We start from the raw sequence: 26,819 nt of genomic DNA, 5'->3' as shown, positions 1-26,819 counted from the left end.
AGATACGATTCCACTTAGGTAAAGGCTGAGTGGATGATGGCCTTCTTTATTAACTTGCAATTAACTGTCATCTCAATTTCTCTTGGTTAGGTACCAAGAAGGATGTAGTGTCACAAGAGATTTATTCTTTCCTTTTTTTTTTTTTTTAAGAGCAAGAAGTAACTGGAAGCATCTTGCTGAATCGCAACGGAAAAAATAAAGATAAAACACCCCAGCACCTCTGCCATCTTTCCTGGAGGGCAACTGCTTCTCCTCCATTCCAACCATATGATTTTGGTGGTGCTGCCAATCAAGTACCCTATCTGCCTAGCTACGGGAGCAGAACAGTAGGCACATCACATTCTTGTGTCCTATCTGGCCAATCAAGGTCCTTCTGGAATTTCTCTTTATTCTGGGGTGCTTAACCTTGGATGGCATAACACAGGAGTTGTCTGCAGTCACATCTTTTATGCACTTATATACAGTCATGTGCCCCCAAAAGACGTTTTGGGTCAATGACAGACCACATATGCAACCATGGTCCCCTAAGATTACACATAATGGAGCTGCAAAATTCCTGTAGCCCAGTGATGTCATAGCTGTTGTAATGCAATACATTACTCATGTGTCTGTGGTGATGCTGGTGTAAACAAACCTACTGCACTGCCAGTAGTATAAAAGCTAAGCACATAAATTACGTACAGTACATAATACTTGACAATAAACTATGTACCAGTTTATGTATTTGCTATCCTATACTTTTTATCATTAAAGTGTACTCATCTACTTATTAAAAAATTAAAAAGTTAGCTGTAAAACAGTTTCAGGCAGGTCCTTCAGGAGGTATTCCAGAAGGCACTGTTATCGTAAGACAGTTCCCTATGTGTTACTGCCTCTGAAGACATTCCAGTGGGACCTTCCTGACTCTGTGCGGGCCTAGGGTAATGTGTTTGTGTCTTAGTTTTTAAAGATTAAAAAATTTTTAAATAGAAAAAAGCTAACAGAATAAAGATATAAAGAAAATATATTTGTACAGCTAATTGTACCATGTGTTTGTATTTTAAGCTAAGTTTTATCACAAAGAAGTTAAAAACTTTTTTAAAAGTTTGTAACATAAAAGTTACATTACAGTAAGCTAAGGTTAATTTATTATTGGAGAAAGAAAAAAATTTTTCATAAATTTAGTGTAGCCTAAGTGTACAGTGTTCAAAAAGTCTACAGTAGCGTACAGTAATGTCCTAGGCCTTCACATTCACTCACCACTCACTCACTACCTCACCCACAGCAACTTCCAGTCCTGCCAACTCCCTTCATGGTAAGTGCCCCATACAGGTGCACTTACCTTTTAATCTTTTAAACTGTATTTTTACTGTACCTTTTCTATGTTTAGATATACAAATACTTGGCCATTGTGTTACAACCACCTAGAGTATTCTGTACAGTAACATGCTGTGCTGGTTTACAGTCTAGGAGCAATAGGCCATCCCACATACTCGGGGTGTGTGGTAGGCTATACCATCTCAGTTTGTATAAGCACACTATGATGCTTGCACAATGACAAAATTTGCCTAACTATGCATTTCTCAGAATGTATCCCCTAATTGTCCCATGATTGTAACAAGACAGAACGAGGCTTGCAATTACAGTTGCAGAGGAAATAGGGAACTGAGGGTTACTGGTCCTTTGCAGAAAGGGAGACACACGCAAGTACTCCATCACTGGAGTCACTGGATTTAGTGATACCCCAGCCCCTTCCAGGTGTGGAGCCAATAAATCCCTTTTAGCTTAAGCCCATTTGAATTTTCTGTCGCTTGCAACAGAAATATCTTTGACTAAAAAAAGTGTAATTACTATTAGAGTAAACCTAAGAAATTCATAACAGTGAAAAATCCAAAGCAAAGCTGTAGTTCCTTGCTAATACACAGAACACGTTTAATAATGTCATACAGCGTGAAGATAAGTCAAATATTCATTCAAGATTCAGTTAAGAATACAACAGTTTGATTTTACCACTATGTACAGATGGCACCTAAAGTTGTGGATCAAGAGAACATACCATCTAAACTCTATAAAAGCTATCAATAGATCCAAAGTTAAACATACTTTATTAAGTTCAAAAGATCTTACTTCTCATTCACATACATAACTGACATTTTGTGTCACACTGGTTGAAATGTCAATGGAAGAGTGAGATACAGCTAAGAATCACCAACATGTCCCAATATTCTGGAAGACAGAAAACATCTATCTGCTGACAATGGTCCAGATACGAAGGAAATATATTAAATATAAGGAAAAAATCAACATATTACTCTGTTAAGAGCTCTGGAAAGAATTTTCTCACATATGCCTCTTTGACCATATAAAGCCCAACAGTTCAACGAATTTTTTTTTCCATTTATCTTTATTGCATATTCTACAGAACAGGCCAGCTATTGCCAGAGGATTCAATACCTACTCTGTGCCTGAATTTAACCATGAGCAAACCCATATCTTACACAAACGTGCAGATTCTCCATCCACATTTATATTAGATAAACCTCAAACACACACAGGCAGACACAGACATACACAGACAACATGTAATTATCTCCCAAACACAGACATTTGGAATAAGGTTTAGCACCACAAGCTAACATCCATGCTTGTTTGGCTTGGGTTTTGGGTTTTTTAGTACGGGAAAATTGAGTATGGTAGAGGATGGATGGTGCAGAGGACAGAAGTCTTCCTATTCGTTCTAACAAGAATTTAAGAAGTGGACGGGGTCTGTTTATTTAAAGAAGGCTCCCCAGCTAGCTATTCCTGATAACCCACGGCCATGGAACCTCTCACGGATCCTACCTCCTCCCACCCTATCCTGTGAAGCACTCCCATTGTGTACACCCAGACACTCTGAGCAGCTGTTTTCCTCCTTCCCCAGGTGCCACGCACGAAGAACAGGCCAAGGCACAGGAATAGCCTCGAACTTTAGAGGTCCACCTTTCATCCTGCTGCCCTCATTCTGGTGCACAACTTGCACGTGGAGACAAACTGGAACCAGACTCACAGGGTGCGCACCGATCCTAAGACGTGCATACCCCATCTAAGCCTCAGGCTCAGGCACCCTGATATCAGTCCCTGGAGGATAAAGGGGTCCACACCTGTTTTCCAGGCCCGACAGACGGGCTACACACCTGCTCCGCCCGGGAGTGGGGAGGGGCATGACACCCGCCGCCTAGGCTTACAGTCGGGGGAGCGGGTGCCCCAGTCCCTCAGCCTAATTGTCGCAGGACTGTAACAGGACAGAATGAGGCTTGCAATTATAGTCGCAAAGGAAATAGGGAACTGAGGGGTTACTGGTCCTTTGCAGAAAGGGAGAGACACACAAATACATCACTGGAGTCACTGGATTTAGTGATACCCCAACCTCTTCCATGTTTGGAGCCAATAAATCCCTTTTTACTTAAGCCCATTTGAATTTTCACATTCATTTGGAACCAGTAAGTGGAAATTGCCCGACCCAGTTCCGGGCCAACGTAGGACACGCCCCTCCACTCAAGAATCAACCCCGCCCGGCCCGTCAGGGGCTGCTCTGTCCGCTCCCCGAGGTCGCGCCGCTGTCGCGCTGGGAGGAGGCGCCGAGGCTCAGAGACCTGTCGCGCGCTTTCCTCCTACCCTGAATACGGCCCCTCAATCCTGTCTCCTCCCCACGGGCCCGCTCTCTGGAAACTCGTTACCTGAGCTTGCAGCCATTCCGGCCCTGGACCGCTGGCCCACGTGACCGCACCCCAGCTTTAGCCTCACGCACGCGCACTACCTACCACTACTGGCCTCGCTTCCGCTTTTCTCCTCACACTGCTCCCCCTCCTGGGCGGTCCGCGCCTCTTCACCACGCCCCTATTTAAAGGGCCAGAGATATACTGGCTTCCCCCACGGAAAAAACCGGTGATTCACATCTTGAAGACCAAGAGAATGGAAACGTGGAAAGAGTAGCGCGGACGAATAAATAGCAGTCCTTGAGGTGAGAGGAGAAAGCTCCTCCTTTAAGAAAGTGAACTTACTTGCAGCCAGCCCAGAAGGGGAACTGATTCCCTGCCTTTTGGAGTTTGCGACCAGTAAATTTTTTTTAGCTTTTTTTAAGAAAAAGATGAACACAGAATTGCCAATTTATTTTGTCAAATAAGGACAACAGGCATACACATACTAAAAAACCAACTATTATCTTCTAATATATCGTCAGTATTGCTCCCCAAAATACATCTTAACACCAAAAATATAGGAGAAACATAGTGTCAAATAAAGGAAACTTCTGAAAAATAAATAAAAACATATGCTTATTTCTCTTATTGCTCCTGAAGAAAGGTGAAAGCTTTCAGAAAAGACTCGTTTCTAGAGTCATCACTGTAGGTAACATTAGCCCCAGGACACAGATTTTAGGCCTGCTGGGGGCTATGGTCAAGGAAATAGGAGGAAGAACACCAGAAGATACTCTTGGAAGGAGATACAGAAAACATTCGGTTGGGTAGACATTTTTGAGCATCAGCCAGGTTCACTAGACTTCTGGGCCTTCGGAGAACCCAAAGATGGGTAAGACACTGCCCTGCCCTCCAGATATTTATTGTCTAAGAATTCAGTGTACAGACATAACAAAATACAAAGTAGGCTGTTTTGAGTAATATAAAGAAAGACAATTGAACCACCATTTTCAGATCACAGACAAGGGGAAAAGTTGAAACACTGAAGGAAGGATGTGGTATCTTGTCAGGGCCTTGAAGGATTTCAGTAGCAGAGAGCAGGGAGAATGCCAAGCTGAGGGAAGGCTGGGATCACAGGTAGTATGAAGCAAGTTTGGGAACTAGTTACTGGCCTGATGTAGCCGTGGTGTGGGCAGTGGCTTTCAACCTTCTTTTAATCATTCCTCACAGTAAGAAATACATTTCAGGTCAGGCACGGAGACTCATGCCTGCAATCCCAGCACTTTGGGAGGCCGAAGCAGGTCGTCAGGAGTTTGAGACCAGCCTGACCAACATGGAGAAACCCTGTCTCTACTAAAAATACAAAAATTAGCCAGGCGTGGTGGCATGCACCTGTGGTTCCAGCTACTCGGGAGGCTGAGGCAGGAGAATCGCTTGAACCCAGGAGGCGGAGGTAGCAGTGAGCCAAGATTATGCCATTGTACTCCAGCCTGGGTAACAGAGAGACTCCAACTCAAAAAAAAGAAAAAAATACATTTCAGCCATGGCCTAGTATAAAAATACACACAGTATGCGTATATGTGTGAGTGTGCATGATAGGTAGGTAGGTAGGTAGGTAAGATAGATAGATAGATAGATAGATAGATAGATAGATAGATAGATAGATAGATAGATAGATAATGTTGAGACAGTAATTGCCCTTAGAATGTAAAATGCAACTTGGTATTTTCTATTCCATTCTATTCTCTTTTTTTAAGTGCTGGTTACTGAATTCATTTCAGTACTCAGTGATGCAGAACAACCCATAGTTTGAAGACACTGGTGTAGTGTGTATTAGGGATGTGGTGGGATATGAGGCTGGAAAGGCTGGGACCAGATCCAGGAGGACATTGCACGCTAAGCTGGGGCGTTCTGCTCTTCTGGTAAGAGCCTCCAGAGGAACTTGGGCAGAGGAGTGGCAAGATGATAGCAGTGCTTAAGAAGGCTGGAAACCGGCCTTTGGTTCTGAATATCACATTTTTCTAGAAAAGTTATTAAACTGGAGACTGTCTACAGAAGGATAAGCAAGCTGGTGAGACCAGAAAGCCTGTGTGACAGAGAACTTTTGAAAGTATCCAGAGGAAAAGGAATTGGCAGAAGTAGGGGAGAGCAGGGTCATAGGGGCGAGCAGTGGAAAGGTAACTATTAGGTTGGTGCACAAGTAATTGCGGTTTTTGCCATTACTTTAAAAAACTGGTCCTTTGAAATATCTCTACAACACTCATAGACTTATTCTGGATAGCTGTAGAAAGAAAGCAAGTCTAGGAGCTGTGTATGGATGTTGCAGAGAAGCAGATTTCAACTTATAATAAAGAATATTTTAGGATGGTCCAGACTGACTGTGAGAACTCTCCAAAGTAACAGCCCTTTTATGTACCTCTGTTCACAGCAGTAAATAATGTCAAATGCTATCCTTTCCAGGGCTGTTTGCCTTAATAATAAAAAGAAATTTTGTGCTTATTGTAGAAAACATGGAAAATTCAGGAAATATTTTAAAGCAGAAATTACTCACATCCCAGAAAAAAGGCACTCATTGTTTTGGCTTATTTCTGTTGGATCTTTTTCTTTGCATATTTACATTTTTGACATAATAGAACTGCATATTTAGTTGTGTATTCTATATATTTATAGGATATATAGTTAATAGTCCATCCTCTTTTTTTTCATCTTGAGCACTATCCACCATCACTAAAATTGTTCACAAATATTATTTGTCATGGCTACATAATTATTAATGATATAGTTTCATGTATTCCATTATTCCACTATTTTTGGACATATAGGAGTTCCTATTTTTTACTGCTAACAAGAACATTGCCATGAATATCCTTATATATAAATCTTTGACCGCATTTTAAAATTATTTCCTTCGTTAGGCTACCAACCTGTAAGTGGAATTCAAAGGCTTTGAAAACTCTTAAGTCTGTGAATACCCATGGTCAAACTGCCTTCCAGAAATGTCAGGCCAGTTGTCATTCTCACCAGAAGCGCTCAAGGGTGCCCATCACACATACCCCCGCTGGCATTTATTTTATCTTAAAAACAAAAAAAAAGGTTTGCCAATATGATAGATGAAACGGTCTCTCATTTTAACCTGTATGGAATTCCTATTGGAGTGGAATATCTATATAAATTTCTCAGCCCTTTATAGTTATTCTGGGAATGCAGTTTCACTGCTGGATTTCTGATTGGCAAATAGTACTGAGTGAATTGTTACAGACTTGTGAGAAAAAAAAAAAAACGGAGAAGGATTTTTAAAACAAATGATGTGGTCACACCAAGTTATAGGCAAATTATATTGTGGTGCGCTGCACTAACAAAGGTTAGTGGGAGAATTGAGTCATCACACAGTATTACAATATTCATGTGAATATTGGCTTCAGCAAAATATCATTCCTTATATTAAATCAAAATTGTAGATATGAATTTCTTCATTTAGTAGTTTTGTTTGTATTCAATTTATTTTTTTAGTTTTATAGATGCATAAAATCTATAAAAATCAGGAGCCCTTAGTTTTATGTTTGCATATATACATACACATATATGTATGCAACATTATAAAAAATATATAAGCTAACTCTAGATATCTGTGAGAATCTTTACCCCTTACAAAGGATCTGAACAATATCCAAGTTTGAGAAATAGTGATACTGGAATTTCTTAAAGTTTCACTTGTACTTATCTAAACATAGGTATTGAGATTTTTTTGAAAGGTAAAATTTGTTTCAGCATATTATATATTGAAATTTTTCTATATAGAATAGTGTAATGATTTTCCTCTTTTTGGAACGAGTACCAAAAGCTCTACTATGTTTGGGGTTCAGAAAGTATGTTTTGACTTAAAATGTACCATTCATCAGTTAACTTTCTACAGGTCAGTAAGACCTAGACAGAAGAATGTTTGCATTTACTAAACCTGTAAGTAAGACAAAGCAGTTGAGCAGATAGTGATTACAATGGAGCTTTTGCGAAGTGGTCTTAAGAGAAATTAAGCCAATGAGAAAAAAAGTTGCATGTGAGCTCTCAGAGCCTTGGGAAGCAGTGAGGGCTGGACTGCGGGGTGCACAGGAGCTAGAAGGGGGGCGCCACTGAGGGCTGCCACAGTTGGATGGTGTCCTTACACCAGCTCTATTCCCTCCAGCTTTCCCCGAGAGAGAAAGATGCAGACCTCAACCCAGACATCACTATTACCCCTGCATCTAGAATAAGCCACATCTCTCCTGAAGAAAAAAAAAAAATGTCTGTACCTGAGAACAAAAGGCAGAGAATAGGAGATGGACCCCTTTGTCATTTCTCTTTTTGCTCACAATCACAAAATAAACTGACCTCTTTTCCTTTTTTAAAAAGGGAGCTTGTTGGAGCACAGACAATTTTCAGGGCAGTGAAATGATTCTGTATGATGCTATAATAGTGGAAACATCATAAATTTGTCCAAAGCCACAAAATGTGCAACACTGAGAATTAACCCTCAGGTAAACTCTAGATGTGGGTGATAATGATGTAATGATGTGTCAGTGCAGGTCCATCAGCTGTAACTAATGTAGCACTCTGGTAGGGGAGACCATGTATGCGTGGGGCAGGCAGTGTATGAGAAGTCTCTGTACCTTCCTCTCAATTTTGCTGTGAACCTAAAATTACTCTAAAGAATCAAGCTTATTTAAATAATTTGGCCGGGTGAGGTGGCTCACACCTGTAATCCCAGCACTTTGGGAGGCCAAGGCGGACGGATCACCTGAGGTCAGGAGTTGACCACCTGGTCGAGACCAGCCTGGCCAACATGGCAAAACTGTGTCTCTACTAAAAATACAAAAATTAGCCGGGCATAGTGGCAGGCACCTGTAATCCCAGCTACTCAGAAGACTGAGGCAAGAGAATCGCTTGAACCCGGGAGGCGGAGGTTGAAGTGAGCTAAGATCGCGCTACTGCACTCCAGCCTGGGCAACAAGCGAGCCTCTGTCTCAAAAAATAATAAATAATAATGAAAATAATGATAATTTAAAAAGCCAAAACCAAAACCTGGTGTACAGGGTTTTTAATCTAAAAATCAGGAGTCTTTGCATATATACATATGCAAACTTCATTGAGTCAAAATGTCCAAGCAGGCTGCAGAGACATAAAATTGGTTCTTTGTAAGTGACTCAACCTAGTCCAGCTGTCACTCTCGTGTTCCTTCTGCCCGGAGTGTTCCTCTCTCAGGATAACCACTTGGCTCACTCGCTCACCTTCTTCAGGGCTTTGCTCAAATGTCACTGCAATAAATATTTAGTCAGGGCAATAAATATAAGGAAGATGGGGAGCAGTTCTCTCCTCCATCCAGTTCTCACCAGTTCATCCACCCGGTTTCTTTCCATCTGGTGACACTGTTTTCTGAACACATGGCCTCTAAATGCTCTGAGACAGAAGAGGGGGTGCAGAAAGCCCACTGGCTCTGAATTCCTTGGCCTGAAAGTGACATGTGCCCCTTCTGCTCACAGTCCATTGGCCAGCACTAGCCACCCAGCCCTGCTTTACTACGACAGAGGCCAGGGAGTGTAGAGGAGTACAGAATTCTAGGGAGTATAGCCGGCTTCTGCCACAGTCACCTCAGGGAAGTCTTCCCTAGCCACTCTCATCCTCCCCACACCATGTCACCACTCTCCTGTGTGTTATTTTTTTCTATAGCACTTGTCATCATCCAACATACCATATGTGTACTTATTTATCTGTCAAGTTTCTGTCTTCCCCACCAGTACATAAGCACTATGAGAGCAGAGACTTTTGTGTAGTTCATTTATGGTTGTACTCCCTGCATCTAGAATAGTACATGGCACAGAGTAGGAGCTCCATAAATTTGTATTAAATAAATGAACAAATTCTGCAATGACAGCCTATATTTGTGTGTGAAGGAGGTGTCACATGCACGAACCTGAGAATGCTTCCAAAGTCGGGATCGAGGAATGAAGATCTCCCTTACAGTATACACCAGTATTGATTGAGTACCTATTATGTGCCAGGCACAACGCTCGTTGCCAGGAACACAAATATGAATGAAAGCCAGTACCTGATCCCTAGCCAGGAAGACAACACTAAAAAACACAACATTTACAAGATCCATGATAGAAATAAATTATGGAAGCTCAGAAGGTCAAATTCTCCTGACCTTTAGCAAGGATTGTGTTTTATATCCAAACATTACTAGAACAGCAACAAAAAAAGAGGGGACTCAGGATTCATAAATTGCTTCCCAAAGTCATAAAAGGAATAGTATCTATATTCTCTGCCATTTTGTATTCTCAACAACAAGCTGACTTTCACTTTCCATTCACCCATTCATTCTAATGCCTTCCCTCGTCCCTCTTTCCTTCGGCCTTAGAAAAAGAAAAATATTTCTCTTTCTAATAATTTCACGATTCCAGAAATGTTATCATTTGAAATCTGCTTAGAGTATTTTGTCTTCCAGCCCCACCCCTGCCACTGCTCCTGTACTCCTGCAAGCAAATAATCACATCACTTATCAGCCTTTTGAACTTAGAACTGGGCATTCTCCCAGAACTCAATAGCAAGAAGAGGGTGGAGAGAAATGTCCAGCACTAGGATCTGAGCTTTAAAGGGGATCCTAGGCAGGACTGGGCATTAGACAAGGACTGAAGAGGACTAAGCATTAGAAGAGGAAAAGGTCAAGGAAAGAGTAAAGAAGATGCAGAAACAACCAGGATATCAGAGGCAAATTTGACCTATTTTGCCATTTTGCCTGGACATAGCCTTGTTTACATATAAGGGTAACACAAAAAGAGGAAGGGTTGAAGTCAGCTGAGAACAAAAGACAGTTCAAAATCATCACTGTGTCAGGGCCCAGACTCCTTCTATCTCATTGTTCCTCCACGTAGGGCCTCAATTCTCAAGTCTGTTCTATCGTCCAAGACGTCTGTTCCAACTATCACATCCGTTTTCCAATTAGCAAGGAAGAAGAAAGGAAGAAAGAAGGTATATTAGTTATCTATCGCTGTGTAACTACCCAAGAAATTAGAGGCATGAATCAATGGCATGCATTATCTTATAGTTTCCATAAATCAGGACTCTGGGCATGGCCTGACTGGGTCCTCTGGTTTGGGTCTCTCACGAGTCTGCAACCAAGGTATTGGCCCAAGCTGTAGAAATCTCCAGGCTCAAATTGGGAAGGATCTTCTTCCAAGATCACTAACTTGATTATTGGCAGGATTCTGCTTGCCACAGGCTGTTGGACTGAGGGTCTCAGTTCCTCACTGGTTCTTGGCCAGAGGGCCTTCAGTTCCTTGTCACATGGGCTTCTCCATAAGGCAGCTCACAACATGGTAGCTTGCTTCATCCAAGCAAGCAAGCAAGAAGAGCCAGCAAGAATGTCAGGGAGATGGAAGTCACAGTCTTTTGTAAGTTGATCTTAGAAGTGACTTCTGGCTGGTCATGGTGGCTCACACCTGTAATCCTCGCACTTTGGGATGCTGAAGTGGAAGAATCATTTGAAGCCAGGAGTTCAAGACCAGGTTGGGCAACACAGCAAGACCCTATCTCTGCAAAAGATCAGAAAATTAGCCAAGCATGGTAGCACATGCCTGTAGTACTAGCTACTCTGGGGACTTAGGTGAGAGGATCGCTTGAGCCCAGGAGTTTGAGGTTACAGTGAGCTATCATGACACCATAGCACCCCAGCCTGGGTGACAGAGCAAAGCCCTGTCTCTAATAAATAAACAAATAATTTTTAAAAGAAGTTACTTTCCATTGTTTTATGCTACACTCTATTTGTTAGAAGTACAAGCTGAGCCCATACTCCAGGGGAGGCAATTACACAAGGGCATGACTTCCAGGAAGTAGGGTCACTGGGACTTGTTTTAGAAGCTGCTGGCAAAGAAGGGTGTGCCCACTCCCTTCAGCTTCTGAAACTGCATACACCAGTCCTGCTGACTTACCATTGGTCCATTTCTAGCTGCAGGGAAGGCAGGAAAAGGAAGTCTATATTCTGGATAGCTATCAGCCTAGCTAAAATTTATGGATTCAATCCTAAAGAACAACAGAATTCTGGAGGTTAGAAGCCTTAATTGTTCTGTATGCTTCAGGGCCAGCCCCAGACATTGAGGAGGAGAAAAATAGGGCTGGGTAGAGTCATAGAATCTGGGTTCAAATCCTGCCTCTGTCACACCCTATACGCTGAGTAAATTAAACCTCACTGAGTCTCAGTTGTATGCTCAGACTAAATTAAATGACCTATGTGACACATCTTGTATTTGGTATATTCTCGATATGCCTGCAAAGTCTATTTCAGAGGTAGCTTTAATATCTCAGAGCCTTGGCCAGGCACGGTGGCTCACGCCTGTAATCCCAGCACTTTGGGAGGCCGAGGTGGGCGGATCACAAGGTCAGGAGTTTGAGACCAGCCTGACCAACATGGTGAAACCCCGTCTCTACTAAAAATACAAAAATTAGCTGGGCGTGATGGTGCGTGCCTGTAATCCCAGCTACTCAGGAAGCTGAGGCAGGAGAATCGCTTGAACTTGGGAGGCAGAGGTTGCAGTGAGCCGAGATCGTGTCACTGCATTCCAGTCTGGGTGGCAGAGTGAGACTGTCTCAAAAAAAAAAAAAAAAAAAAAAAAAAAATCAGAGCCTTTTAAACCTGGCTGTGACAGCCAGTGAGCTTGCCATGTGACTCTATGCCATTTACCCAATTTCTTTGGGCCCCAGCTTCCTGTCAGGAAAAGATAGTACCAAATCCTACATATTTCTTCAAGTTGCTGAAAAGAGCATATGATCATGTCAATGATTCTTTTTTTAATGTGAAATGCCTGGCAAACCTCGGCCGGGCGCGGTGGCTCAAGCCTGTAATCCCAGCACTTTGGGAGGCCGAGACGGGCGGATCACGAGGTCAGGAGATCGAGACCATCCTGGCGAACACGGTGAAACCCCGTCTCTACTAAAAAAATACAAAAAACTAGCCGGGCGAGGCGGCGGGCGCCTGTAGTCCCAGCTACTCGGGAGGCTGAGGCAGAAGAATGGCATAAACCCGGGGGGCGGAGCTTGCAGTGAGCTGGGATCCGGCCTCTGCACTCCAGCCCAGGCAACAGAGCCAGACTCCGTCTCAAAAAAAAAAAAAAAAAAAAAAAGAAATGCCTGGCAAACCTAAGATGGCATTAGTGGCCACCAAGTGGCAGTGGGGAGCATTGGGCTTGGGTTCTGGCCCCTGGCCACCAGATGGTGCTGGCATTCAGCAGTTACCTGGTTTTGCTGGGAGCCTTTACAAGGAGCCCCAGAAGGCCAGTGCTACCCTTCCTCTCTAAGATGAGAGAAATGAGGCCTGGGGGTGGCAGTGGAGGGTGCAGAGGGTGGGGGTCCACACAGCAGGAAGGTCTAGAGCGCAGGTTTCCTGACTCCCAGCCTGGGGTGGCACATCCCTACCCAGTAATGATACCCACATTCTCTCTGGAGTTGCACTGGAGACCAGTGTCCAGACCAGCATCTTCTTGTTCATAGGTTCACCAAAATTTAAAAGCCTGCAGGATGTCCACAAGTATCATCTGTCTCTCTGGCTGTATAGCATAGTGGTTAAGAAAATGTTTTTAGGCTGGGCACGGTGACTCACACCTGTAATCCCAGCACTTTGGGAGGCCGAGGCGGGCGGATCACTTAAGGTCAGGAGTTTGCAACTAGCCTGGCCAACATCATGAAACCCCATCTCTACTAAAATACAAAAATTAGCCGAGCATGGTGGTGCATGCCTGTAACCCCAGCTACTCCCGAGGCAGAGGCAGGAGAATCGCTTGAACCTAGGAGGCAAAGATTGCAGTGAGCTGAGATCAGGCCACTGCGCTCAAGCCTGGGAGACAGAGCAAGACTCCGTCTCAAAAAAAAAAAAAGAAAGAAAGAAAAAAGAAACAAAGAAAAGAAAGAAAATGCTTTTAGAGTCAGGAAGATCTCAATTTGCATCTGTATATCAGCCTCCTCACCTGCAAAGTTAGGATAATAATTTTTACCCCATAGGTGTAATTATAAGTTAAATAAGACAAAATATGTGATTACAATAGGTAACATCAATTAGTGCTTATAAAGTGCCATACACTCTTCTAAGTAGTTTACATGTATTTAATTCTCACCATTACCTTATGTTGTATCTACTGCAGGTATTATTAAGGCCCATTCTACAGAAGAGGAAACTGAAGCCTAGAGAAGTCATAACTTGCCCAAACTCATAGTTAGTAAGTGGAGAAGCCAGGATTTGAACCTGTCTTCAGAGCCCATGCCCTTAACCACACTCGTTACTAATTGCTTGACAGAGAGAAAATGCCCAATAAATGACAGATATGGATCCACAGGGTCAAGTTGAGAGTTCTTGCTTTAGGGACATGAGTTTGGAATGAGCAAAATAACCACACTGCACCTGCACTTTCAGAGCAGCAGGAGTAACACACAGGTGAAAGAAAAATGTTAAGTACCCAAGTTAAAAATAAAAAGGTAACAATAAAATGTTAAAATTAAAAAGATAACTGAAACAAAGCAGCTGAGATAAAAATATAGACTTTAGAGACAAAGAAACCAGTGCTTGAATTGAGATCCTGCCTTTTGCTGGCTATGGGACCTTGGTGAAGTCCTTTAACCTCTTAGAGTGTCCATCTAAAAATTAAATCTAATACCCTACCTTGTAGAATTACTGTAGGTGTTAGAGACCATTGTGATTAAAATGCCTGTACACAGTGCGGCAGACATTTAATTATTATGGTTCTTGTTATAATAGATAGATAGGTAGATCAGCTGCTGGCTGAAGAGGATTCAGAGACGGTAAGCTGTTGTCCCTTCCCTCAAAGAACTTGTATAGCAGAGCAATAGATGTTCATACCATAGATGAATCAGGAGAGGTGAAACATGTACATGCAATGAGCTTTAGAAGGGACAAGATGTTTCTTTAGCAGTGGTAAATTGGAGGAGGTTTCATGGGTATGATACTTAAGATGAGTCTTGATGGAAAGGAGACAAGGAGTACATTCCAGAAACATTATCAGCAAGAGTTGGGTTTGTTTGGGGAGCAGTAAGCATTCCAGACTGGAAATGTGAGTCAGGCTGAAGAGTGTGGCAGCAGGGACAGGGAGAGAATTTCTCCCCTCCTAGACTTGGCACATTAAGCCCATGTGTTTGACTCTGTTGCTACAGTGACAGTAAAGTAGTAAAGTCTAAACCCACAAGAACTATCAGAACAAAAGAAGAGACAACAGCTGATGGATGATGTCAAAGAATTTTGCAAGAAGGATCCCATTGGATGAGTATTAACTGACTTAGCAGAGAAAAAAAAGCTGCCTGCAGGGCAGGCAAGGGGTAGAGATGCTTTCAAAAAGGAAGCCAATTTGACATGAAAAACAACAAAAAAATAAGAACAGAAGAGTTTAGAAAACGGAGGTATGGGTAACTGTGAAGTTAATGGGATGGAGTGGCTGCAAACGTAAGGATGAGCTGAAAGTCAGCTTCCCCTCTCCAGCCCTGGTAGTCGAATAGCTTTGTTCATCCCACCCTGCAAAACACGGCCTTACTCTCCAGAGAGGCTGAAAGAGAGATTCTGGATTTGGGGAAGGCACCAGGCATGGAAGATGAAGAGGAAAGGCAGCATAGAGAAAGCAGGATGATCAAGTGAAAGTCTCACTCTTTTTTTTTTTTTTTTTTTGAGACGGAATCTTGCCCTGTCACCCAGGCTGGAGTGCAGTGGTGCGATCTCGGCTCACTGCAACCTCCACCTCCCAGGTAAAAATGATTCTCCTGCCTCAGTCTCCTGAGTAGCTGGGATTGCAGGCACGTGCCACCATGCCTGGTTAATTTTTTTTGTATTTTTAGTAGAGAGGGGGTTTCACCGTGTTGGTCAGGCAAAAGTCTCATTCTTGAGCAATGCAATCACCCACTCCTTCCCATGGGAAGGGAAAGCAGGGGCACCCAGAATGCTGGAGGCCTGGCTGACGCTCTAGAGGAAAGAGGTTGGGGAAGGTCCTGCTGGGTAAACTGGCTCAAGAGAAAGACCTATTGATACTGGCATTGGCTGGGGAGTCTGCAGTAAAACATTAGCTTCCTACCTGATAACCTTAAGGTGTGGTCTACCACTAAACCAGCCCTGCCCCAACACACAGAGATTTCAATGAGCTTTTTAGTGCCTCACTCTTCAATATGAATGGATGGTGAGGAAAGGAAGAGAGGATCTAAAGCAAAACCCAGTAGAAGAAAAAGGGGGAAGAAGAGGTGGAGAAGGGAGAAGAAGGAAGGAAGGAGGGACGAAGAGAGGGAGGCAGGGAGGGAGGAAAACTCAGGCGAAGCAGAGACAATTCAGACAGATAATTCACTGCAATTTTAAACAGCATATTTAATATCCTTAGAGGGCTAGAAGACCACTGAAGCCATGAAACAATATCAGGGGCTATAGAAAATAGACCTTCAGAGAATAAGAATGGGCTCTTGGAAATCAAGATTGCTAAAGTTTTAATGTTGTATAGGTTTAGAAGAAAAAAAACTAGAAAATCACCTAAAAATAAGACAAATAAAGACAAAAAAGAATTAATAAAAGAAAAAGATTAAAGCATCAAACAATTACTCCAGAAGGCTCAATGCCAGAATAACAGGAGTTCCCGAAGGAAGAAACTGAGAAAAGTCTGGGGAATAATTACTAAATAAATCCTTTGAAAATTTTCCAGGATAGTAAAAAAAAAATCGTGTTAAGGCACATCATTGTAACATATCAGAAATAAAGAGCGGAACCTTGTAGAGAGGAAAATCTAGGTCACCTACAAAGGATTGAGGTTCAGAAAACACTGGGAAAAAAAATGCCGGAATGGGCATGAGAGATCATACTGGGGTGATGGAAACATTCTAAAATTTGTTTGTGGTGATGGTTGTAGGACTTGGTTAATTTAGTAAAAGTCTTTTTTTTTTTTTTTTTTTTTTTGAGGTGGAGTCTTCATATATTGCCCAGGCAATATATGAAAAACCCTGGATTCAAGCAGTCTTCCCACTTCAGCTTCATGAGTAGCTGATATTATAGGCAGGTGCCACTGCACCCAGCAAAGTCATTAAATTGTACGCTCAAAAAGGGAAATTTTATAAAACTAAAATATACCTCAATAACATTGTAAAAAACAGAATTCATAAAATTTAAAAATTGTGAAATTAAATATATAAAGCATTTCAAATGCAAAAAGGTATAATCATATTATAAAGTAGCTAATAAAATAATACATGTATAAGTATTAAATATACTTTTCAAATAAATTACTATATAAAGTAAAATATAAACAAAAGCAGGAGCTCCAGAAGGAGGAACTGAGAAAAGTTTGGGGAATAATTATCAAATAAATCATTTAAAAATTTTTAAATCATTTTTAAAATGATTAAAAAAAAGAAGAAGAAGCAGCTAGAAGACAGTAGAGTAATTTCCACCAAATTGTGGGAGACAATTTTTCTTTCTAGAATTCTCTAGCAAGTCAAATTGTCGATAAAACATGAACAGTTATTTTCAGACATTCCAGGCTTCAAACAATTTGTCTCTGATGTACCCATTCTCATAAAAGATGTGAGGAGAAGGTAAATCATGAAAGAAGACACGGGACCCAGACAATAGGGGAACTCACACAAGAGAGAGAGGGAAAAAAACTTTCTAGAATTATAATGAAGGAAGCCCCAGGATAGTTGTGTAGCAAACCAGGAAAGCAACCAGTCAGTCCACATTGGAGCAGGAAAACTCCAGGCTTCTGGAGTGGTTTCCAAGGAAAAAATAGAACATATAGATAACATTATTTATTTTACTATATATATTTCTACTCTATAAGATAGTTGGGGACAAATTAGTGGTAAGTACATAGAAAACTAAGAAAACAAAAAAAAAGAAGCTATTATTAACTTTAAGGGGAAATGCTTTTTTAAAAAATATAATTCTAGCTTATGTTGCTTGGTTGTAAGCAATATTTACATAGTCATAATAATATACATACTGAATGTTGATTTAACTAAAAACCATGCTACAATGATATTAAGAGAATGTGTGGCCAAGATCGCACCACTGCACTCCAGCCTGGGCAACAGAGTGAGACTCCATCTAAAAAAAAAAAAAATCACACAAAAAACTCAATGTTTTAAGAAAGCTTACAAATTTATGTTGGGCTACATTCAAAGCCATCCTGGGCCACAAGTTGCCTGTGGCTGAAGGTTGGACAAGCTTGATCTAAGGCATACAGATGGGATATTGACAGCATCTTTATTAAAAATCAATAGATAATGTCCAGAATGAAAAAATCTAAAATTAACATTTACCTCATTTGAAAAATGGAGGTAAATACCTGAAGAAACAGCAAAATATGTTGCAATTACCTCTAAGGAGTAGTAATCACAGGTGAAAAGAAATGACACAGGGAGCAATCTGTTTTTTCATTATGTACTTTGTAGGACTATTTGGTTTTAAGTAGTATATACGAATTATTTCAATAAAAAATAGCATTATATTTACAAAAAAAAATGAACACACCAGTGCAAAGGAAGATGGGGTCATGATCTCAGGGTAGGACACGGGCTGCAGGAAGCCAGACCCCAGCCTCAGTCTCGACTTCAAAACTGATCACTGGGGTCTCCAGAGCATTAGGCGATAGTAGGTGGATGGCCATTATGGGCACTGTGCCAGTGGGCGGTCCATGTGGTCCAGGAGGATTAACAACGGTGGTGCCATTTACAGGCACAGCAAGGTCACGGGGTAGGGCTGGTTTGGGAGGAAAAGGTGGTGAGGTCCCTTTGGGACATGTTGACTTGAGGTAGTTGGCAGGACACCTGAGAGATATCCAATGCTCAGCTCAGGAGCAGAATTAGGGCCTCAGGGAGTTTCTGGAAATTGCTCCCAGCGAGGTACTAGCAGATGGTGTGGGAGTCCATGGAGAAATCAAGGAGACAGTCAAGCGAGGGAATTCAGGGGCAGTCTTGACACATGAGGGTGAGACAGAGGAGATAGTGAGAAGATAAGAAGACATGGTGACAGAAGTGTGGAGAGAAGTGTGAGGTCCGGGATCAGATTTCAAGAGTGCTGTTCGCCAGTGTCCAAGGCTGCTGTTCTGTCAGGAAGGAGGAGGTGCCAAAGAAAGGCTTTGCATCTGCCTACACTCTGGGGCGGCAGAAAAAACTCTGCTTGAGCAGTCCAGCGACCTCACTGCTGGCCCTCCTTTCATCCTGCACCCTGGACAAGTCACTCACCTCTCTGGACCTGGTTCCCACATCCCCACAATTGGACAGATGATTAGAGACCATTGTAAGCACCGGTACAGTTCAATCCTGCTAAAAAACAAACGACAAAACGAAAAACAAACAAACCAAAAAACCGAGGCCGGGCGCACTGGCTCACGCCTGTAATCCCAGCACTTTGGGAGGCCGAGGCGGGCAGATCAACAGAGGTCGGGAGTTCAAGACCAGACAGACCAACATAGAAAAACCCCGTCTCTGCTAAAAATACAAAATTAGCCGGGTGTTGCGGTGCATGCTTGTAATCCCAGCTACTTAGGAGGCTGAGGCAGGAGAATCGCTTGAATTTGGGAGGCGGAGGTTGTGATGAGATATTGTGCCATTGCACTCCAGCCTGGGCAACAAGAGTGAAACTCTGTCTCAAAAAAAAAAAAAAAAAAAAAGAAATGAAAAGAAAAGAAAAAAACAGAAATGCTTCCAGACTGCTTGGCAAAAAGCCACTTCCCTGAATCCTTCATGTCTGTCCCCAGCCACCCTGGACTGCCCCAGACTTCCGGGTCCCTACGCCAGTGCCCCCCTCCCCCAGACCTTGCTCCAATAACTAAGGGAGGATGCCTCCAGGGCCCTCTCCAGCACTAGACCTGCATCCACTCCGATGGTTGAGCCCATCGTATATGGGCTGTTAAATATTTTGACTACCACCTTCACTAATAATACCTTCCCTGCCTACCTGACAGCAACCTGGTGAGGATCAAATGAAATAACAGATGTGAAAGGCCTTTGCAAAGGCTCCAAGTGCTGTCATATATTGGGTAAAATATTGTTTTAACATCAAAATGCAAAAGTAGTGCTGCAGAGAGACACGGTCACAAAGGGCAGGGACACAGAGCTGTGATGGATTGCAGGGCTGGAGACGGTGAGGGGGAGGGGAGGGAGGGAGCAGCAGACCAGAGAAGGGAGGGAGGAGCTGAGAGGCTGCAACCAGCCAGGCTGACTGTGCAGCCTTCATCCCCAAGTCACCATGATGCTGTGTGCAGGACAGAGGGGATTTGAATCCCCTGGGCCCTGCCCCAAATCCAGAAGCCAAATCCAACTCAGACCACACCCTGGGCTTTTGCCCCTGCCCCAGACTTCATGGGTGTACGAGGTGGAAAGGGAGAGACAGGGGATGTAAGTCTTTATGCATATGTTCTTGTTCAAGCAACTTGATGTGGCTTGTATCATTGTTAAAACTCCCAGGACAGCAGGAACCACAGCTATTGTGTGGTTTGTGCCACCTCTAGAGGTCTGACACCTCAGAGCCAAGCCAACATGTGGGGCCTTCCTGTATCAACCCCAGCAATCCTCTAACTCCCTAGGACCCACAGATGTGTTCAAACACCTTTCCTCATGAGATGCTGTTGATGGTAATGCTATTCCTATTTTACTGTGGAGGAAACTGAGGCTCAAAGAAGTTAAGTGGCTTGCCAGAGGTACCGAGGTTCGTTCGTTCGTTCTTTCTTTCTCTTTATCTCTCTCTTTCAGTTTTTGTTCTTTCTTTCCTTTTTCTCTCTTTATGTTCTTTCTCTCTCTTTTCTTTCTCTCTCTCTTTCTTCTCTTTCTTTTCTTTCTCTTTTTTTGTTCTTTCTTTCCTTCTTTTTCTCTCATTTTCTTTCTCTCTCTTTTCTTTCTCTCTTTCTTCTCTCCTTCCTTCCTTCCTTCTTTCTTTTCTTTCCTTTCCTTTTCTTTTCTTTTCTTTTCTTTTCTTTTCTTTTCTTTTCTTTTCTTTTCTTTTCTTTTCTTTTCGAGACAGGGTCTCATTCTGTTGCCCAGGCTGGAGTGCAGTGGTGCAATCTTGGCTCACTGCAGCCTCTGCATCCCAGGCTCAAGTGATCCTCCCACCTCAGCCTCCTGAGGAACTGGAACTACAGGTGTGCACTATCACACCTGGCTAATGTTTATATTTTTTGTAGAGAGGAGGTTTCTCCATGTTGCCCAGGCTGGTTTCAAACTCCTGAGCTCAAATGATCCACCCACCTTGGCCTCTCAAAGTGCTAGGATTACCAGCATGCCTGGCCCATTTTCTTGTTTTCTTTTTTTTTTTTTTTTTTTTTTTTTTGAGACGGAGTCTCGCTCTGTCACCCAGGCTGGAGTGCAGTGGCCGGATCTCAGCTCACTGCAAGCTCCGCCTCCCGGGTTCACGCCATTCTCCTGCCTCAGCCTCCCGAGTAGCTGGGACTACAGGCGCCTGCCACCTCGCCCGGCTAAGTTTTTGTATTTTTAGTAGAGACAGGGTTTCACTGTGTTACCCAGGATGGTCTCGATCTCCTGACCTCGTGATCCGCCCGTCTCGGCCTCCCAAAGTGCTGGGATTACAGGCTTGAGCCACCGCGCCCGGCCCATTTTCTTGTTTTCTAAACAGACCAGATGGAACTTACTGGAGAGGTGAAGGTAACAGTGTTTGAAAGGAGGAGGATCATTCATTCTTCTGTTTTATTTCAGGCCCTCTAGATACAGGTCCTCTAATACAGATATATATTAACATATGCAAGTCAATAAATGTGATACACCACATAAACAGAATTAAAAACAAAAATCACATGGTCATCTCAACAGATGCAGAAAAAACATTCCACAAAATCCAGTATCCCCGCCGGGCACAGTGGCTCACGCCTGTAATTCCAGCACTTTAGGAGTCCAAGGTCGGTGGATCACCTGAGGTCAGGAGTTCAAGACCAACCTGGCCAACATGGCAAAACCCCATCCCTATTTAAAATACAAAAATTAGGCCGGGCGCGGTGGCTCAAGCCTGTAATCCCAGCACTTTGGGAGGCTGAGACGGGCGGATCACAAGGTCAGGAGATCGAGACCATCCTGGCTAACACGGCGAAACCCCATCTCTACTAAAAACACAAAAAATTAGCCGGGCGAGGTGGTGGCGCCTGTGGTCCCAGCTACTCGGGAGGCTGAGGCAGGAGAATGGCGGGAACCCGGGAGGCGGAGCTTGCAGTGAGCTGAGATCTGGCCACTGCACTCCAGCCTGGGCGACAGAGTGAGACTCCGTCTCAAAAAAAAAAAAAAAAATTAAAAAAAAAAATATATAAAATACAAAAATTAGCCGGGCGTAGTGGCGCATGCCTGTAATCCCAGCTACTCAGGAGGCTGAGGTAGGAGAATCACTTGAACCTGGAAGGCGGAGGTTGCAGTGAGCTGAGATCACAATGCTACACTCCAACTTGGGCAACAGAGTGAGACTCTGTCTCAAAAAAAAAAAAAAGAAAAAAAATCCGCATCCCTTTATGATGAAAACTTTCAGCAAAATCAGCATACAAGGACATACCTCAATGTAATAAAAGCCATCTATGACAAACCCTCAGCTGACATAATACTGAATGGGGAAAAGTTGAAAGCATTCCCCCTGAGAACTGGAACAAGACACGGATGCCCACTCTCACCACTTCTCTTCAACATAGTACTGGAAGTCCTGGCCAGAGCAATCAGACAAGAGAAAGAAATAAAGGGCATCCAAATAGGTAAAGAGGAAGTCAAACTGCCGCTGTTTGCTGATGATATGATTGTATACCTAGAAAACCCTAAAGACTCCTCCAGGCTGGGCACAGTGGCTCACGCCTGTAATCCCAGCACTTTGGGAGGCCGAGGCTAGAGGATCACCTGAGGTCAGGAGTTCGAAACCAGCATGACCAACATGGCAAAACCTAAAATACAAAACCTCTACTAAACACAGAAATTAGCTGGGCGTGGTGGCAGGTGCCTGTAATCTCAGCTACTCAGGGAGGCTGAGGCACGGGAGTCACTTGAATGTGGGAGGTGGAGGTTGCAGTGAACCGAGATCCTGCCACTGCACTCCAGCCTGGGTGACAGAACGACACTCCATCTTAAAAAAAAAAAAAAACAACAGGGGGCTATGGACATAAATAGACAATTCTCAAAAGAAGATATACAAATGGCCAACATACATATGAAAAAATGCTCAACATCACTAATGATCAGGGAACGCAAATCAAAACCACAATCCGATACCACCTTACTCCTGCAAGAATGGCCATAATTAAAAAATTGTAGATTTTGGTGTGGATGCGGTGAACAGGGAACACTTCTACACTGCTGGTAGGAATGTAAACGAGTACAACCACTAAGGAAAACAGCGTGGAGATTCCTTAAAGAACTAAAACAGTAGAACTATCATTTGATCTGGCAATCCCATTACTAGTATCTACCCAGAGGAAAAGAGGCCATTATACAAAAAATATACTTGCACAGGCATATTTATTGCAGCACAATTTATAATTGCAAAAATGTGGAACCAACCCAAATGCCCATCAATCAACAAGTGGATAAAGAAGCTGTGTTTTGTGTGTGTGTGCGTGTGTGTGTATATGCATATATATGATAGAATACTACTCAGCCATAAAAAGGAATGAATTAATGGCATTCACAGCAACCTGGATGAGACTGAAGACTATAATTCTAAGTGAAAAAACTCAGGAATGGAAAACCAAACATTGTATGTTCTCCCTCATAAGTAGGGAAGTAAGCTATGAGGATGCAAAGGCATAAGAATTCCACAATGGACTTTGGGGACTCAGGGGCAAAGGGTGGGAAGAGGGTGAGGGATAAAAGACTATAAATTGGGTTCAGTGTATACTGCTTGGGTGATGGGTGCCCCAAAATTTCACAAATCACCACTAAAGAGCATACTCATTTAACCAAACACCACCTGTTCCCCAATAACCTATGGAAATAAAAAATTTTAAAAAACAGTATTTCAGGCTGTCTAACTCCAAGTCCAGTCCACAACTATGACCCGCCCGGAACAACTGCTACTACTTCTGCCTGAAGAAGAATTCTCCAGGAGAAACCATTTGACCCTTGTGCCTACTAATTTCAATATTGCGTCCATCTCTCTCCCACCTATCCCATCTTCTGTACTCATCCCATCATGCACTCCTCTGTTTAACAACCTTTGAAGACTCCCAAATCGCCTCCTTGGCATGGCACAGAAGGCCCTTCAAAACTTGGTCCAAACATCTAGCCCAAGGGTTGCAAGCTCAAGTGCCCATAGGAGCAAGATAGGCTAGTTAAGTAAATGGGTGAAACATGCAGGTGCTGGGGAGTGGGCAGGGGTTGAGGCCAGCTGGGGAGCACATGTTCATCTGAAGAAGCTAGTAGCTTCTTAGGGCTCAACAAAGGTGGCCATATGGGAACACATACCTAGGGTGACTTAGGGTTATCTTCTGGTTTTTTAAGAAAAGCCAAAAGTCCAGAGTGACGAAATCACTCAAATGTTGAGGTAACTTAAATATGTGTATATTTTGTACACGCCAAACAACTCACATCTGCAGGTTGACTTCAGAGGGTGGGCTGCTGTTTTGTGATCTGTATTTTGAGCAGTCTGGTCCATTCACTACTTCCCAAACATTGTTCAGGTCTAGGATGTTTGTCCAAGCTGTTCCACCTAGAATACCATCGCCTCCCTCCACTAGTCTTATCCCTTTGGCAAATCCCTACTTGTCTTTGAAGACTCCAGTCAGCTCTCATCTTCTTTCTGTGACTGCCTGTCTCTGCCTCTGCACCCCCACCCCAGCTCTAGACAGAATTAACTGCTCTCTTGCCTGCTTTCCCAGGCACTTCATGCTAATGTCTAATAATGTCCTTACTGCCTGGGATCGTCACCAGCAGAGCAGAGTGAGGGGAACACCTGTGCTGCTTATCTGCTCTGACTCCAATAAGCCACCAGGTTAAAGTCCTGGCTCCATCCTAGGTCAGTTTCAAAACCTTTCAAACCTTCACTTTCTCATTTGTAAACTGGAAAGAAAAGTAATTTCTACCTCTTGGATAATAATGAGAAGTGAATGTGTATAAGGAATGCCTTCTCTATTGTTCACTAGGTAGAAGTGCCTGCTTTTATTTTAGCCACACACACACACACACACACACACACACACACACACACAAACTAAACACTGAGCACCTATTGTGTGCCAGGCTGTGCTGGAGCGGGGGAGGGGGAACTTTCATTTCTGTGCTTTATGTTTCCATGGGGAAGGACTGCAGCTAAAATAACCCTACTGGCCTCGCTCCCTACTCCTCCCCATGGGAAGAGAGGGGATTTATCTGATAATGAATTTGAAAGGAAGATCTGAGCATGAGAAGCTCACCCCCTTCCTCTCCCTTTCTCTCTCAGAGCCAGTCGGCCTGCTGGATAATTGCATTCAGGTTACTTCTTCAGGTGAAGGCTCCAGGAAGAGACTTGCAGTGTCCAAGCTCTGCCTGATCAGGGGAACACCAGGAAGCCTACTGTGGCCACACACTGAGGTATCATCTTCCACCCCAGAGTGATCAAAGATAAATCTGATGGGGCCGGGCGCGGTGGCTCACGCCTGTAATCCCAGCACTTTGGGAGGCCAAGGCAGATGGATCACGAGGTGAGCAGTTCGAGACCAGCCTGACCAACATGGTAAAACCCCGTCTCTACTAAAAATACCAAAAAAAAAAAAAAAAAAAAAAATAGCTGGGCATGGTGACGGGCGCCTATAATCCCAACGACTTGGGAGGCTGAGGCAGGCAGGAGAATTGCTTGAAACCGGAAAGTGGAGGTTGCAGTGAGCTGAGATTGTGCCACTGTACTCAAGCCTGGGCAATAAGAGCAAAACTCCATCTCAAAAAAAAAAAAAAAAAAAGATAAAGCCGATCTTCCTATCTATCTGCATGATTCCCGTGTCTATTTCTCCAAAGGTTTCAAAGTCAAGTTGAGAGGAGGAGTGTTATTTGCTGGTTCCTCCAACAAAATCCCAACACGGGGACTACAGAGGAGAGTGAGACGCAACCTCAGCTCCCGACAGCACACGATCTAGTTTCCGTGGCTTCCTCGGTGGAGCAGGAATTCCCTGAGACAATGCAGTATGGGGCAAAGTGCACAGATGTGGAAGCACACAGATTCGTTTGAAACCTGGTTCTGTCACTTACGAGCTGGGCAAGATTTACACAAGTTGTTCTGGGTCTTGGTTTTGTCCTCTGTTATATGAGTTGTTGCAGGGGTCAGAACCTGTTAAGGGGAGGGTCATTTTTCATGTTCACAAATCAGTGCTCAAATTAAAACGTTTGACATTACGCCCAATTGTGTTTCCTTCCACAGCCTTCTGTTTCTCAATAAATGGCAACTTCATTCTTCCATTGTCTGGGTCAGGAAGCTTGGAGTCATCCTTCTCTCCCACCACACTTCCAACCCATCAGCGAATTCTGCGGGCTTTACGAAATATATCTGGCATCTGAGCACTCCTCCTCACCTCCACTGCCACCTCTCTGGTCTGCGCAACCATCACTCCTCACTTTGGTAATCGCAGTGGCCTCCTCAGTGAGCCCCTGCTTCCACCTCCCCTCCTGTACAGTATGTTCAACCCAGCAGCCAGATGGAGCTCGTGAAAAGTCAGTCAAATCATGTAGCTCCCTACTCAAAATTCTTCCAAGACTTCCCATGGCATCCAGAGTGAATACCAATGTTCTTACAGGGGCCTAGGAGGCACTCTCTGGCCCCCAGCTGCCTTTCCCATCCAGTCCCCTACTCTCTTCCTCTTGGTCTCCCTGCTCCTGCCACACTGGCCTCCTTGCTATTCCTCAAATAGCCAGGCATGCTCCTGTCTCAAGCCTTTGCACTGGCTGTCCCCACTGCCTGGGAGTCTTCCCCAGATATCCATGCGGCTTACTTCCTCATCCCCTTCACGTCTTTGCTCAAATGTCATTTTCTCATGGAGGCCTTCTCTGACCCTCTTCTTTTGAATTGCAACCCTTCTCCCTCTTTGCCGCCTGTCTCTCTTATCTTGCTTTATTTTTCTCCATCAGACAACTGGCGTTCCATCTGGGGCCACCAGATAAAGCTGTGCAGATTGGATGCCTTGCCAAGCAAGAGTGAGCCCAGGTTCTGCTTGACAAGCTCTGTGACCT

General features: G+C 43.5%; 1 protein-coding gene and 1 long non-coding RNA gene across 5 annotated transcripts in view; one reads left to right on the top strand and one right to left on the bottom strand.

The window, feature by feature from the left end:
- Nucleotides 1–3,789, bottom strand: part of LOC105480138 (VPS8 subunit of CORVET complex) — a 246,721-nt gene extending 242,932 nt beyond the window's left edge. For all 3 annotated transcript variants that reach the window (XR_011619950.1, XM_011738646.2, XM_071091396.1), the window contains exon 1: nt 3,696–3,789. The gene's annotated coding sequence lies outside the window, so the exon portion shown is untranslated. The remainder of the gene's footprint in view (nt 1–3,695) is intronic.
- A 54-nt stretch (nt 3,790–3,843) lies between these two features.
- LOC105480137 (uncharacterized) lies at nt 3,844–25,979 on the top strand. 2 transcript variants are annotated; one of them, XR_011619392.1, is made up of 4 exons: nt 3,844–4,545; nt 13,817–13,891; nt 25,063–25,193; nt 25,614–25,979. It is a non-coding gene; the product is annotated as an uncharacterized lncRNA (long non-coding RNA). The 2 variants fall into 2 exon arrangements; XR_011619393.1 differs by having other exon boundaries at nt 25,063–25,303.
- The last annotated feature ends 840 nt before the right edge of the window (nt 25,980–26,819 follow it).

This window comes from Macaca nemestrina, chromosome 2 (genome assembly GCF_043159975.1).
Source record: "Macaca nemestrina isolate mMacNem1 chromosome 2, mMacNem.hap1, whole genome shotgun sequence".
Classification (NCBI taxonomy): domain Eukaryota; kingdom Metazoa; phylum Chordata; class Mammalia; order Primates; family Cercopithecidae; genus Macaca; species Macaca nemestrina.
Note: the sequence above shows the minus strand (reverse complement) of the source record. Positions and strands in the feature narration are given on the sequence as shown.